We start from the raw sequence: 14,182 nt of genomic DNA on the forward strand, positions 1-14,182 counted from the left end.
AATCTTAGAAGTTGTGCAGTAAATACAGTAAATGCAGAAAATACAGGAGCAGTGTGTGTTCAGTTCATGATCATAGGCAAGGAAGGGGATGTGTGGGATGTGATCTAGTCATTTCACAGCTATCAGGACTTTTCTGTTCTGCTGGTTGGAATGCTCCAGTCACTGTCCATGCCTCAAGAGAGTACAATAAGAAGTAACTGTTGGGGTCTATAGAGGAGTAAGAGGGCTTGCTGAAAGTGAATATCTGCTTATATAAAATTCTTTATACCTTGTTTTTGTGATAAAACTCAACATGATAAAGAGTATCATAATATGTAATTATATATATATACACACACATATATACACACACATTATAAAATTGCTCTTATATATGATCATTGGAATGAGTACAAATTTAATATAATAAAAGATCTCTCTGGGAGATGAATTTGACTTAAAAGCAGAGCTCTAAAAATGGTTCCTAATCTGGCATATCTTTTAAAACACTTAAGGATTCCAACACTGTTTTATCTAACTTAATAAAAAGACCTAATATGGTAGAGCTTATAAGCATCTTGTAGATAGGAAGGAGGAAATAAGTATAGATGCAATTATAATCAATGTTCCAGATGATAAAAATACATATCTAGATTTAACTATAGCATCATATTCATATTTGTATATCATATTTAAGGATTCCAGAATATGGCACTCCAAATATGCCTTGGTTGGCATATGACTATTATTAATGTTTTATTTATTTTTTGAGAGACAGAGAGAGTGTGAGTGAGGGAAGGGCCGAAAGAGAGAGAGAGAGGGAAACACAGAAACCGAGGCAGGCTCCAGGCTCTGGCCTGTTAGTACAGAGCCCAACATGGGGCTCGGAACTCTTGAACCAAGAGATCAGGACCTGAGCCAAAGTCCGACGCTTAACCAACTGAGCCACCCAGGCACTCCAAGTCTATGGTTATTTTGAGCTAAAGGCCACTGAGAATCAGAGGATACAAGAAGATCTATAAAAACAGGAAAAATAAAGCTTTCCTTTTGTAAAGTAAATTGGCCTTCATAAAGGAAATTACCATTTACAAAGAAAGCTTCCCTTTGTAGAGCTGTCTTCCTCTCCCATACCAGGGAAAAGAGAATTCTTAACAACTCTTACCCGTGGAGAAGGCAATGATTTAAATCTGCATAACCAATCTTACTACACAACCCTTGTTTACCATACTTTTCCTTGGGGTGCCTGGGTGGCTCAGTTGCTTAAGCGTAGGACTGCAGCTCAGGTCATGATCTCACAGCTCGTGAGTTCAAGCTCCGCGTCAGGCCCTGTGCTGACAGCTCAGAGCCTGGAGCCTGTTTCAGATTCTGTGTCTCCCTCTCTCTCTCTGACCCTCCCCCGTTCATGCTCTGTCTCTCTCTGTCTCAAAAGTAAATAAACGTTAAAAAAATTTTACCATACTTTTCCTGGTCATCGTCCCATAATGTACCGTTATGCGCTTTTTCTTTGTGTAGCCTAATGTGATATGTGGTATGTGATATGTAAGTGTACATTCTACACCTTTGGGCTCCTCATCACTGGATGATTCCATGTGTATATACGTGATCCACATTGTTAGTAAGTTTGTTTTTCTCTTGTTAATCTGTCTTTGTCATTCTAATTTATAGGTCCCCAGAGAAAAGATGGGTAGAAAAAAAAGATGGGTAGAGAAGAAAGATCTCTTTTTCCTTTCCTACAGTAACATAAAAAAAATAGAAATTATATATCTATACATGCTAGAGTGGAAGGGAGTGTTTTTTTTTTGTTTTTTTGTTTTTTGATGTCAGTCTTAAACCCTAATTTGTTTAATCCTGCTATTCTACCTTTAAAATTGGACATGATCAATCCATATATTAGGATTGTTGGTAAAATTGTGATAGGAAAATATAAGATTCAGTAGGCAGAGAGGGAAAGATTAGGACTTGAGGTCTCTTGGTGGGAGAAAAACACATATTTTAGAACAACCATGGGAGAGGCTGACCACAGCAAGGCCCCTGGGGTGTAAGATTCCTCTTAAGAATCTAACAGACTCTGCCTACTCCCTCTTAGTTTCCCCTCAGGAATTTGACAAAAGACCTAACTAAAAATAAGTAGTAGACCATAAAAACGTATGACCTACAAGAAATGATATGGTCATAGACTACCCCTTGTACAATGGTATCTAGCCAATCAGGAATGGACAACCCAGCCCCTACAGTTATCAAGCCAGTAAGGGTAGGACTGGAGAAGGAACAAGGGGAAAGGGAAGAGGGGGTCCACCAGAACTGTATAAAACAGACTCTTGCCTATAGTCCGTGGGTATTCACCTTCAAATGCCCCCTCACCATAAAGAGCTTTCATACTATTCTTCCTTTCTAATTTTATACTCTAGTAAACTTTTGCTTGCACTCATTTTGTGTCCACCTCTTCATCCTTTGAAGTGGTGAGGCAATGAACCCCAGGTATTGAGGTAAAAAAAAATCCTGCAACAAGATTAATCAAGAAAACCTACATAAATTGCCTATCCTTCAAAAGCTAGTACAGAACTGGGATTTTGTCTTTGAACAATTTCAACTTTTGAAATTAATTAAGAAGGATACTCAACAAATTCATGCATCTAAGATGCTAAAAGATACCAGAATATGCCACCATAAAATGTGTCACATTGGTATAGGGATTATTTTGAGCTAAAGGCAGTAAAGAATGAGCAGATACAAGAAAATGTCTTTATCTTCCCCCTAACTGCCTAAAAATAAAGTATGAATTTCCCCTTTTGTAAAGGAATTTTCTGTTACAAAGGAAATTTACATTTGTAAAACTGTCTTCTTGCCAGCACAGAGCTACTCTTGAGACAACTCTCACCACCTAAGAGACCCTTATCTGCAAATTAAGACACTTTTACTGACCTTACATTTCCTCCTTCACTTTCCCATAACTTGCCTCCCTGAACCAAGGGCCCCAAATCTTTTTTCTTTATATAACTTAAGATGATATATAAGCTTCAATCTTCTGACCATATCCTTGAATCACATTTCTCGTGAAATTCCCATGTGTGTGTATATAATTAAAAACTTTTCTTTCCTATTGTTATTCTGTCTTTTATTAGCATGATTCATGGCTTTAGACAGTTAACTAGAAGGATAGAGAAAGACGTCCTTCCCTACAACATGAAGGAAGAGACTATTTGCTCTATTATAAAAGGATAATGGCTTTAGAAGACCTAGGTTCTCAACCTAGCTCTGGAAACACTTATGTGGCCAGTCATCCCAGAATAGATCAATACCATTATAAAAATGAGTCCAAAGAAAGATGACAAAGAAATTATAATTGTAGCTATAAAAATGCTGTCCAGACTGTACTTCTGAAGGGCACACACTATTATAGAAACACATTTAGACAGGACACTTTTGGTTGCAATTGACAGAAACTCATTACAAAGTTGTACAAATTATAGAGATGTAATCGACTTTTACACTTTTAAGTTTCCAGTTGAATCTAACTTTAAGCATAGCAAGACTCAAGGGAAAAACCAGAAAACAAAACAAACAAACAAAAACAACAAAACATGTTTTAGTCTTATCTCCTTACTGAAGATGAGTTACCTCTTGTGATTAAAGATTTAGGAATACTGACAGTTCCAAGATTGTAACACAAGGGGGAATGTCTGAAGTGAGAGCCCAAGAAAAGTTCTAATTGATTTTCATAGTTCATTTGGACCATTGTTATATCCAGAAGCATGTGGCATTGCTCTAAATGGGGGCCAAGATTAGAAGTTAGGAGGAAGGAAGTCATGGAAGGAGAACGTTCTAGAACCAGCAAACACCTTCCACAGCCTATCTGTGCAAGTAATTTCAACTTTTAATAATTAAATTTCTCATTTGTCAAAAGAGCCTAAATGAGTTAAATTTCTTTTAGGTCTTAAATTTGCTGCTTTTGATTATAAGTTTTATTTGTCTTAATAACACTAGATACATTGGAAATTGAAAGAAATAAATCAGATATTTGCCATTCTTCAATCTTTTAAAAACTAATTTTTTTGTACATAGACAACTCTTAATCTCAAAATGGTTGTTAAAAGCACATTTTGTTCTCAGCTTTTACTATGTCTATTTCTTCCTGGCCATTTCTCATTCTTTTCTTCTATGTTTCCACTTTGCCTGTTTTTGTTTGTTTGTTTGTTTGTTTCTGTTTCTGTTTTTGTTTTGTTTGTTTATTTGTTTTTGTTTTATTTTTGTTATTTTGTTGTTATTATTTTTTTTAAAGCTTTAGCTCTACAAGGTCACTCAGTGATTTCAGAGGTCTGCTAGTAAAGGATTTAATTTTTCAGACATGAATGGAGCTCAGGACTAGCTTTGTAATTGGTTTATTTTGCTTCTGTTCTTTCTAATTACATCCTGACTCCATATGTTCCATTCAGTTTTAGGTGTTAGTGATGTCATGAACTACAAACTGAAATTTTGGCAGCAATACAAAGAAAGAGCTAATTCCCTAATATACCTTGAATGTATTTGCAATAGGTAAACTAATATTTGGTAAGTAACGTAAGATCTAAAACTATAAAATATATTTACTTAGAAATGGACTCATTTAACCTGTAATTTACCTTCTTTTAACAAATAATAAAAGAAAGGCAATGTGCATGTGAATTTAGATATTTCATGGTGGCAGTCGAAGTCAGCAGAATATTTGCACTGCCTACATGAGATCTACCATATTACTCCATGCAAAGTTCTTAGTTCTATTTTTAAGAGAAAAAAAAAATACTTGGATGATCAAGCATATTATGTATTTATGGCAATACAAGATTATAATTGGAAATTTACTCTGAACAATATAAAATGTTGGCAAGCAGATATACACAAGCATTCTTATGTCAGAAATATGACCAGAAATACATATGGAGAGGATTGTAGCAGAAACCAAGAAGTCCCTGTTTGGACAAAGACAATTACAAAGTCACAGCCTGGGTGGCCCAGACCCTGATGTTAACAATAATATTCATCCCAGAATAAATCAATACCATCATTAAAAAAAATGGTCAAATAGGGAAGACAATGACAAAGAGTAATATTTACAGCAATTAAAATACTGTCCACACTTCAATTCTGAAGGGCGGTTATTAGGGTTCCATGACCTAGATTTTTTAGTTACTGATAATAAATGCAATGTCACTAGATGGTCCTCCCGCATGCCAGGTTTCCAGCTCTACATGCCTTAACTACTTTTCCTCTTATAACCACTCTGCAATGTAGGTATAAGCTGATAAATAAAGAATCAGAAACACTGAGTGGATAAGTAGTTCACCCACACATATTCACATATAACTGAGAGATGTTAAATTATAACCCAGGGATTTCAAACAGCAGGTTCTATGCTTTTAATGATATCTCTAAAGTCTTGATCAACAAGTTTGATGATAAGTACAGATATTTCACACTCATTATACTTGAATTATCCACTGAAATCCTATTTAAAATTACCTTTTTTTTTATAACAAATAATTTGAAGTACAACAGCTACCTCTCCATTGAAACAAGTTACAACAAATCCAGAATCTTTTTAGGCAAATAGAAGCTCTAAAGAGAAAGATGGCTGAAATGTCAGAAAGGGTCAAAAGATAGCCGAACAAAAGATCAGACAGCAACTCAGAACTGGCTGTGGTTTACTTACTGTTCAGCACCATTAGGATGTGGATTATCTCTTTCAAACAGTTAATGGGATGGAAATTGCATATAAGATTTCTTTGCATCAGTAAAAAGCTGCTCAACAATGAGGTCTTGTACAAAAAATAGACAGTAAGAATGTGATAAAAGAAATACTTTGACAGATCAGCTAAACATCACGTACTACTGAAGGAGAAAGATTTAATGTATATAAAGAGATTTCAGTCCTGGTGCTAATGGACCACAGTTGTGAATTAAGAAGCATCTAATCCATATTATGTCCTTATTTATGATGGAGATATTTATGGAAGGAATGAATATCAAATCCATCTTCCAATTTGGGATGAAACTATTTGGTATATGAATAGAAAAAACTAACTCAAATTATTAAAGAAATAAAGCAAGACTTTTACTATCCAAATACAGAGGAACAGCAATACAAAAGATGTAGATGAGGAATAGCCTACTGACAACAGAATTGTCCAATAATGAGAAACAACCTTCATGGTAGGGCATCCAAAAGGTCAGAAAGGGCCATTCCAGCTCTAAACATCTTGATTCATAAATGAGTGAATATAATAGTCTGATAAAAAACCCCGAAACTATTCTATTGCAATATGTAACTAGATGATTATTAGCCTTGTTTTTCTTTCTTTAAAGAATGGGCGAGATAATGATATGTTACAATTTGTGGGAATGTTGTAATTTACATTTATATCGAGGGATGCTTTCCAATATGCCTCTCTCTTAAGGGCTCCCTTACCCTTTCACCAACAAAATAAACAAAAGAAAAAAGTGCTTGCTTTAGAATTGGAGCAATCAAAGCTCTACCAGTTTTCTTTTCATTATATGAAAAGCTCTGGGTAGAGAGAATGAGGTTGCAGATTATACATAATATTCAAAGCACCAATCTGCATTTTACATATACATATATATATTTTTTTCCCTTTCGGCTGTTTGCTTATCCAATATTATACTGAAGAAACTGGTATCCAATATTATACTGAAGAATTTAGTATCAATAATTGCACTCAGAATATTGGTCAAATTAGGGCATGATCTTATGTTTCCATTTCATTGAACACTGAATGTCCTATTTTTTTTGGTTTATTTTTTATCACAATAATTCAGAAATATTTGATTTTTATGAATGGCAATGGGAAAATGGACCAAGAAGGAAAATAGGAAATAAATAAATGAAAGGATGGGTCAAGAGGAAAGATAAGAAAGATATAAGGCAAAATAATACTTTTTTTAATATATGAAATTTATTGTCAAATTGGTTTCCATACAACACCCAGTGCTTATCCCAAAAGATGCCCTCCTCAATGCTCATCACCCACCCTCTCCTCCCTCCCACCCCCCATCAACCCTCAGTTTGTTCTCAGTTTTTAAGAGTCTCTTATGCTTTGGCTCTGTCCCACTCTAACCTCTCTCTTTTTTGGTTTTTCCTTCCCCTCCCCCATGGGTTTCTGTCAAGTTTCTCAGGATCCATATAAGAGTGAAAACATATGGTATCTGTCTTTCTCTGTATGGCTTATTTCACTTAGCATCACACTCTCCAGGTCCATCCACATTGCTACAAAGGGCCATATTTCATTCTTTCTCATTGCCACGTAGTACTCCATTGTGTATATAAACCACAATTTCTTTATCCATTCATCAGTTGATGGACATTTAGGCTTTTTCCACAATTTGGCTATTGTTGAAAGTGCTGCTATAAACATTGGGGTACAAGTGCCCCTATGCATCAGTACTCCTGTATCCCTTGGGTAAATTCCTAGCAGTGCTACTGCTGGGTCATAGGGTAGGTCTATTTTTAATTTTCTGAGGAACCTCCACGCTGTTTTCCAGAGTGGCTGCACCAATTTGCATTCCCACCAACAGTGCAAGAAGGTTCCCGTTTCTCCACATCCTCTCCAGCATCTATAGTCTCCTGATTTGTTCATTTTGGCCACTCTGACTGGCATGAGGTGATATCTGAGTGCGGTTTTAATTTGTATTTGTCTGATGAGGAGCAATGTTGAGCATCTTTTCATGTGTCTGTTGGCCATCTGGATGTCTTCTTTAGAGAAGTGTCTATTCATGTTTTCTGCCCATTTCTTCACTGAATTGTTTTTGGGTGTGGAGTTTGGTGAGCTCTTTATAGATTTTGGATACTAGTCCTTTGTCTGATATGTCATTTGCAAATATCTTTTCCCATTCTGTTGTTTGCCTTTTAGTTTTGTTGATTGTTTCCTTTGCTGTGCAGAAGCTTTTTATCTTCATGAGGTCCCAATAGTTCATTTTTGCTTTTAATTTCCTAAGGCAAAATAATTCTTGATACTTTTACAAATTCTTTGAAATACTTAAAAAAATCTCTTTGCTTTAGTTTCATTTACAAAGGGAAAGTCATCATAGAGAAATGACTCCCTTATGTAATAAATCATTGTCTAAGGAACTTTGCCATTTCATTTTCAATGTACTTACATTAAGTATTTCAGCAGTGGTTACCTACTAGAAGAGAAAACATGCAAGTACTAAACCCAACAATCCTCCATTAGGAGGTTGTGGAGAAGGGGAGAGATGTGTATATGAGACTGAGAAAGAGTAGTTATTAAGAAGGGAGGAATACAGAAAGAATGGAAGTAAAGTGAAGAAAAGTTTTAGAAAATGAAAAGCTCAATCAACTCTGTGTATTGCTACTACAAGTAGGATAACTATACAATGAACATTTAAATTAGATGCTTTGAGAATGAAATTAGAAGTGATTATAGTAGGGGAAAAAATGTAAACCAGGATTCTCCAGTGCACATCACATTATTCTATTGATAGTTTAAATAAAAGGAGGATTGAGAAGTTACTCCATTACTCCTGAATTTAACAATATGAAGCACACTTATGATGTTAATGAGAGCAATGTTGGTGGAGGGGCAGGATTGAACACATGACTAAAGTGGGTTTAGGAAAGGAGATAATTTGGAGCAAAATTAGGCAACTCTTTAGAAGAAGTATTCTAGATGGCGACTCAAAACATCAAATGGTATCTATTGGGGAAACAGGAGAAAAGAGAATGTTTGTTATTTAAGATGGGAGAACTAATAGTAGGTTTGTGTGGTCACAAGTCAAGGGACTCATTTTAGGTAAGAGCATGGATACATAATCCCTAATAACAGAAAGAGAGATGGTAGGTGGGTATAGACACTCTTTAGTGTGTAGAAATGGTGATATCAATTTGTAGAAGTTCTCTTTTGATACATTCTACTGTCTTTTTTATAATTAAAGTTTATTTATTTATTTTGAGAAAGAGAGAGAGAGAGAGGAGGGGAGGGACAGAGAGAGAGGGAGAGAATACCAAGCAGGCACCCTGCTGTCAGTGCAAAGCCTGAAACAGGACTTGATCTCAAGAACCATGAGATCATGACCTGAGCTGAAATCAAGATCAACCGATGGAGCCACCCATGTGCCCTAATTTCTTCTATTTTCTGAGTGATCTAGAAAGTTATAGGCTGACAGTAAGCATGGAGGAGAAGATGTTGTGGGTTTGAAAAGAGAGAGACAGATATAAAACAATTGTTTAGATAGTAGGAGACTGAATGGACTAGTTGATTACTTGTTAGCATTAAGGGTACCCATGATGTTCATCATCATAAATTTATGGAAACAGCAGTCAGGGTGGTTATGAATTTCCCTATAACCATGTTCACACAGGCATGAAATAAATGAAAAAATTGTTTTGTCCAAATAAGAAGAAAGAGAGGGTCAAATAAGTGGAGAGTAAATGCAAGAGATAGATGCCAGAATTTAAGTTGGTTGAAGAGATGAGTGTTATCAACAGTAAGTGACAGTGAAAACATTATAGACCTCAGGAGCACCTGGGTGGCTCAGGCAGTTAAGCCTCTGACTCTTGATTTTGGCTCTGGTCATGACGTCACAGTTCATGAGATCGAGCCCCACATCAGGCTTTGCACTGACAGCATGGAGTCTGCTTGGATTCTCTTTCCCTCTCTCTCTCTGCCTCTCCCTCCCTCTCTCCCTCTCTTAAAGTAAATAAATAAACATAAATAGATAGATAGATAGATAGTCTCTGTGTAGTTGAAAGATCCTAGTATTAAAGTATTGGAGAGAATGAACTCAAAGAGAAGGGATGATATTGAAAGACCATGAAATCGACACTATGGAAAGGTTGCAATTATTTGTGAAAACAAGATTTAAGATATGACAATTAGAGTGTATACATGATATAGAGTGGAAGATAAAGTTATTGAACAAATGAGTTCATAAAACTAAGAAGTCAATGTGTTAGAAGACCAGATATGTACATGTTGAACTTGCCAGGATTTAGGACTACAGTATTGGAGAAATGAAGAAAAATAAGCTGAAGATGAGTTTATGAAGATCAGTCAACATCAGCAAAAAATGAAAAGTAGTCAGTGATATGAACGACTCAAAGGATGAATTTTGAGGAAGAAGAAAAAATAGCCTAAAAGTAGTGAAGAGAAACATTTTAATATTCAGTGGTAAGAAGATAGGTAGTCATATTTCCATTAGAGCAAAAAGGTAAATGGGTTGTTCAAAGCAATGACCAAATATAGAGAAGAAATTGCTGATAACACTGTGGGTTCCAGAAGGCAGTGTGGAAGTGTTGTAGAGGTTGTGGAAGATGGAAGAAAGAAGCAGAAGTGAGGGGACAGATATAGAATCTTGTAAGTAGTAGAATATAGGAGAGGAAGAGAGAATTGGGAGTCTAAAGGTTTTTGTGATGAATGATATAAATGAGAATAAAAGACATAATATTTTCAGTGGTAGAATAAAAAATGTCCCTAATATAGCAGGCCCTAATCATCAGAATCTGTAAGTATTATCTTATATGACAAAATATATAATTAAGGATTTTGAGATACAGAGATTATTCTGGATAATCTGAGTGGGATCTAAATGTAATTTCATGGATCCTTATCAGAGAGATATTAAGGAGATTCCATAAGACACATGTAGAGAGAAGGTGTTGAGAAAATGGAGGCAGAAATTGGAGTGTTGTAGCCATAATCCAAGGGATGCTGGTTGCTGTCTGAAGCAGGATGAAGCAAGGGATGGATTTTCCTCAAGAAGAAAACCTAATTCAGAGGATTATGGCCCTGCTGACACCCTGATTTTGTCTCAGTTATATTGCTTTCACACGATGGCTTCCAGAATTGTGAGAGGATAAATAATTGCCATTGTTTTAAACCACTGAGTTTGTGGTAATTCATACAGAACCCACAGGAAACTAATACACTATAGATACAAATTAGATATTTGTGGTAAGATTATGAGTCTTTGATTCTGTCACTTGGGGTCCTAGGTTTTCCAGGTTGAATTTCTTAGAGCGGTAGGTCCAAGACGGCTCTTACATACATGTCTTACTCTGGACTTGGGGTGGCTGAAAGCTGGGACTAGCTGGGCATCTTTTACTCTTTATGCTACCTTGCTCCTTGCTTAGATTTCCTCATAGTATGCCAGTGTCATCGAGGGTGGACATTTTACATGGCAGTAGGCTTCCCCCACAGTGAGTGTTCTAGGATAAACTGGCAGAAGGCTTCTTATGACTAAACCTTGGAAGTTTAACAACAGCAAAAGAGAAAACAAAACAAACCATTTCTACCACACTTTGTTGGTCAAGCAATTAAGGCTGGCCAAAGGGAAGTAGAATTAGTCTACCTCTAAGTGGAACGGTTAGAAAATGGTATAGTTTTTTTTTTTTTTAATTTTTTTTAACGTTTATTTATTTTTGAGACAGAGAGAGACAGAGCATGAACAGGGGAGGGGCAGAGAGAGAGAGGGAGACACAGAATCTGAAACAGGCTCCAGGCTCTGAGCGGTCAGCACAAAGCCCCATGCGGGGCTCAAACTCATGGACCGTGAAATCATGACCTGAGCCGAAGTCGGACGCTTAACCGACCAAGCCACCCAGGCGCCCCTGTTTTTAACCTAGCACAAGTACCAAGGAGAAGAACAGGAGACACACTTATACTTAAAACATTAGAGCAATAATAAAAAAACAAAATAAAACTACAGCATTTCTGAATTGAATGGAAGGAGTTTTCAGGAGCAGTTAAGTTTGTTTTGAGAAGTTTAACTGAGTATCTTGAGTCTGTCTATATGAACCAAAGGAGAGTAGAGATAATTTTAATACTAAGGATAGTTGATGGAATTAGTTCTTTTTCCCTGAGAATGCAAAATTCAACTTATTTATCAGACAAATAACCAATTTATATGATTGGTTAATTTTTATAAGATTTAATATCTGTAACCATTTTAATATCTATAGCTTTTTAATTTTAATTAAGTTAACCTTATTTTATCTTCATAGGTTGATTGAGTGCCCATTCAGTTTATCAAATAAAAGACAAGTGAGGGGCGCCTGGGTGGCGCAGTCGGTTAAGCGTCCGACTTCAGCCAGGTCACGATCTCGCGGTCCGTGAGTTCGAGCCCTGCTTCGGGCTCTGGGCTGATGGCTCAGAGCCTGGAGCCTGTTTCCGATTCTGTGTCTCCCTCTCTCTCTGCCCCTTCCCCGTTCATGCTCTGTCTCTCTCTGTCCCAAAAATAAATAAACGTTGAAAAAAAAAAATTTAAAAAAAAAAAGACAAGTGAGAGGTCTTACTCAGAAAAATCTTTAGTGACTCAGTCAAGTCTTCACTCATGGAGCCTCCTGGTATGTGAAACTTATGTGTATTTATGTGTGTAAGTGTGCATATGAATGTGTAGGAGGTGGTGGAAAAGTGGATAGATTTGTATAGTAACACAATAGTTTTCTGGGCCAAGGGGATCAAGATTCCACCTGTCTATTAGGTTCAAAATCAGTAAACCTCTCAGATAGACTAGGCTTTCAGAAAATGGCAGTGAGCACTTTGAAATAAAATTACTTAAAAACAAACACACAAACTTGGAGTCTGAGCTGATGACCAGAAGACAAGAGATTAAGGCAGAATACTTTAGGGCCAAATAAGAAAGGACACCTTTCATCTTCAGTGTGCCTGATGCAGACACAGCTCTCCCAAACACAGCTGCCCCAAGTACAGCACTTAACCTTTTCTGAGGGGACACCTGGTTGACCATAGGCATATAATTTGACAAACAAATCTGAATATCCAATACCTGTGGCCCCAGAAATCTAAGAAGGTCTTCCTTTTAAAGATCCCAGGCTGTGCAGGAAGCTGGACAAGTGAGGAACCACTGCAGAAAGAACAGGGACTTCTGGGTGAGCATCACCATCCGCAGGACAGTGGAGACTCTTAGAAAGCCTAGAGACCTGCCTGCTTGGGATTGAAAGTCAGAAGAACCTGCATCCTTGGGATTATTTAACCCCCAGGGCTTTAGAAAATTGGAGAATATGGAAGTCTTAAATACAAATAATTTTTCAGCTTAGATGTATTCTAGTGTTTGCTCAGGATGCTCAGGTTTTATTGCTGTTAGTTTTAAGTTTACTTTTAGACATATTATCTCATTTGCACCTGTTTGTGGTAGCTCATTACTCCTCCTCCCCTGACACACACTCACACACACACACACACACCACAAATAATTTTCTTTCAGAATTGTGAGGAAAAACATGATACAGCATCTAGAGCGGTACCATTTGAACTATATGTTTGAAGGAAAAGTTAAAATTTCTTAATATTTCTATTTCTAATATATTATTCCTGAGTTCTTAAATTATAATAAAGGGGAACATGGTGAGGAAAGCAGGAGAGCTGGTTGATTGGTACTTCATCATAAATTAACTTGTAGTGTTCTTGGGACTGTTAATTCAATTTTAGAAAGTATCTAAGTCTTGCCTCTGTAGATCATGAGCTTTTTGAGGGAAGTGGCTTCTCTCCCTACAGTTCTTAGTACAGATCTCAATAAATATCTATTAAATGACAAACTGGAAAAAAAATGACCTTGAGTATTTGATTGGTAGTGTGAAGCTACAATAATTGTTTTGACATGGACTCAAATAGAATTAATGCAGTTTGTACCCACAAAACAACCAAACAATGACAGCATAATATTATTCTCTGTGTTGTGTTAAGGATAAATATGTTCTCGGCAGTCAGTTCAGTTTCTGTGTTAGACTTTTGAAGTTAGATCAATGTCTTCGATGCACGCTGAACTGACAAATACTATAAATATTTAAATATGAAGTAAAGCCTCCCCTTGATAAAGTATGCATTGTTCTTTGACTCCTCTGAATTTAGAATTCAAATGAAATTGATACCAATATCAACGAAGACCATAGTGTCAGTATTCCTTGAATGCAAATACAATAACTACACATTCAGCTTTACCTAAAAACATGGAGTTGACATTTTTACATTATAAATAGGGTATGAGATGGAACAGAGCAATTCCCTTGGGCTTGAATGATTCAGACCTTTGATCTCTCTACGCCCCTCCTCAGGACTCACGGAACCTTCTCTCTTCTCCCAGAATCATCTGACCAGGAGCCAAATGAACATCAGATTTGTTTAAGGTCTAACTAGACCCCAGGGTTTATTGCTGATTTCATTTTGCATTTTAGCAG

Source organism: Puma concolor, chromosome C2 (genome assembly GCF_028749965.1).
Source record: "Puma concolor isolate L17-30 chromosome C2, mPumCon1.1.hap2, whole genome shotgun sequence".
Lineage (NCBI taxonomy): Eukaryota > Metazoa > Chordata > Mammalia > Carnivora > Felidae > Puma > Puma concolor.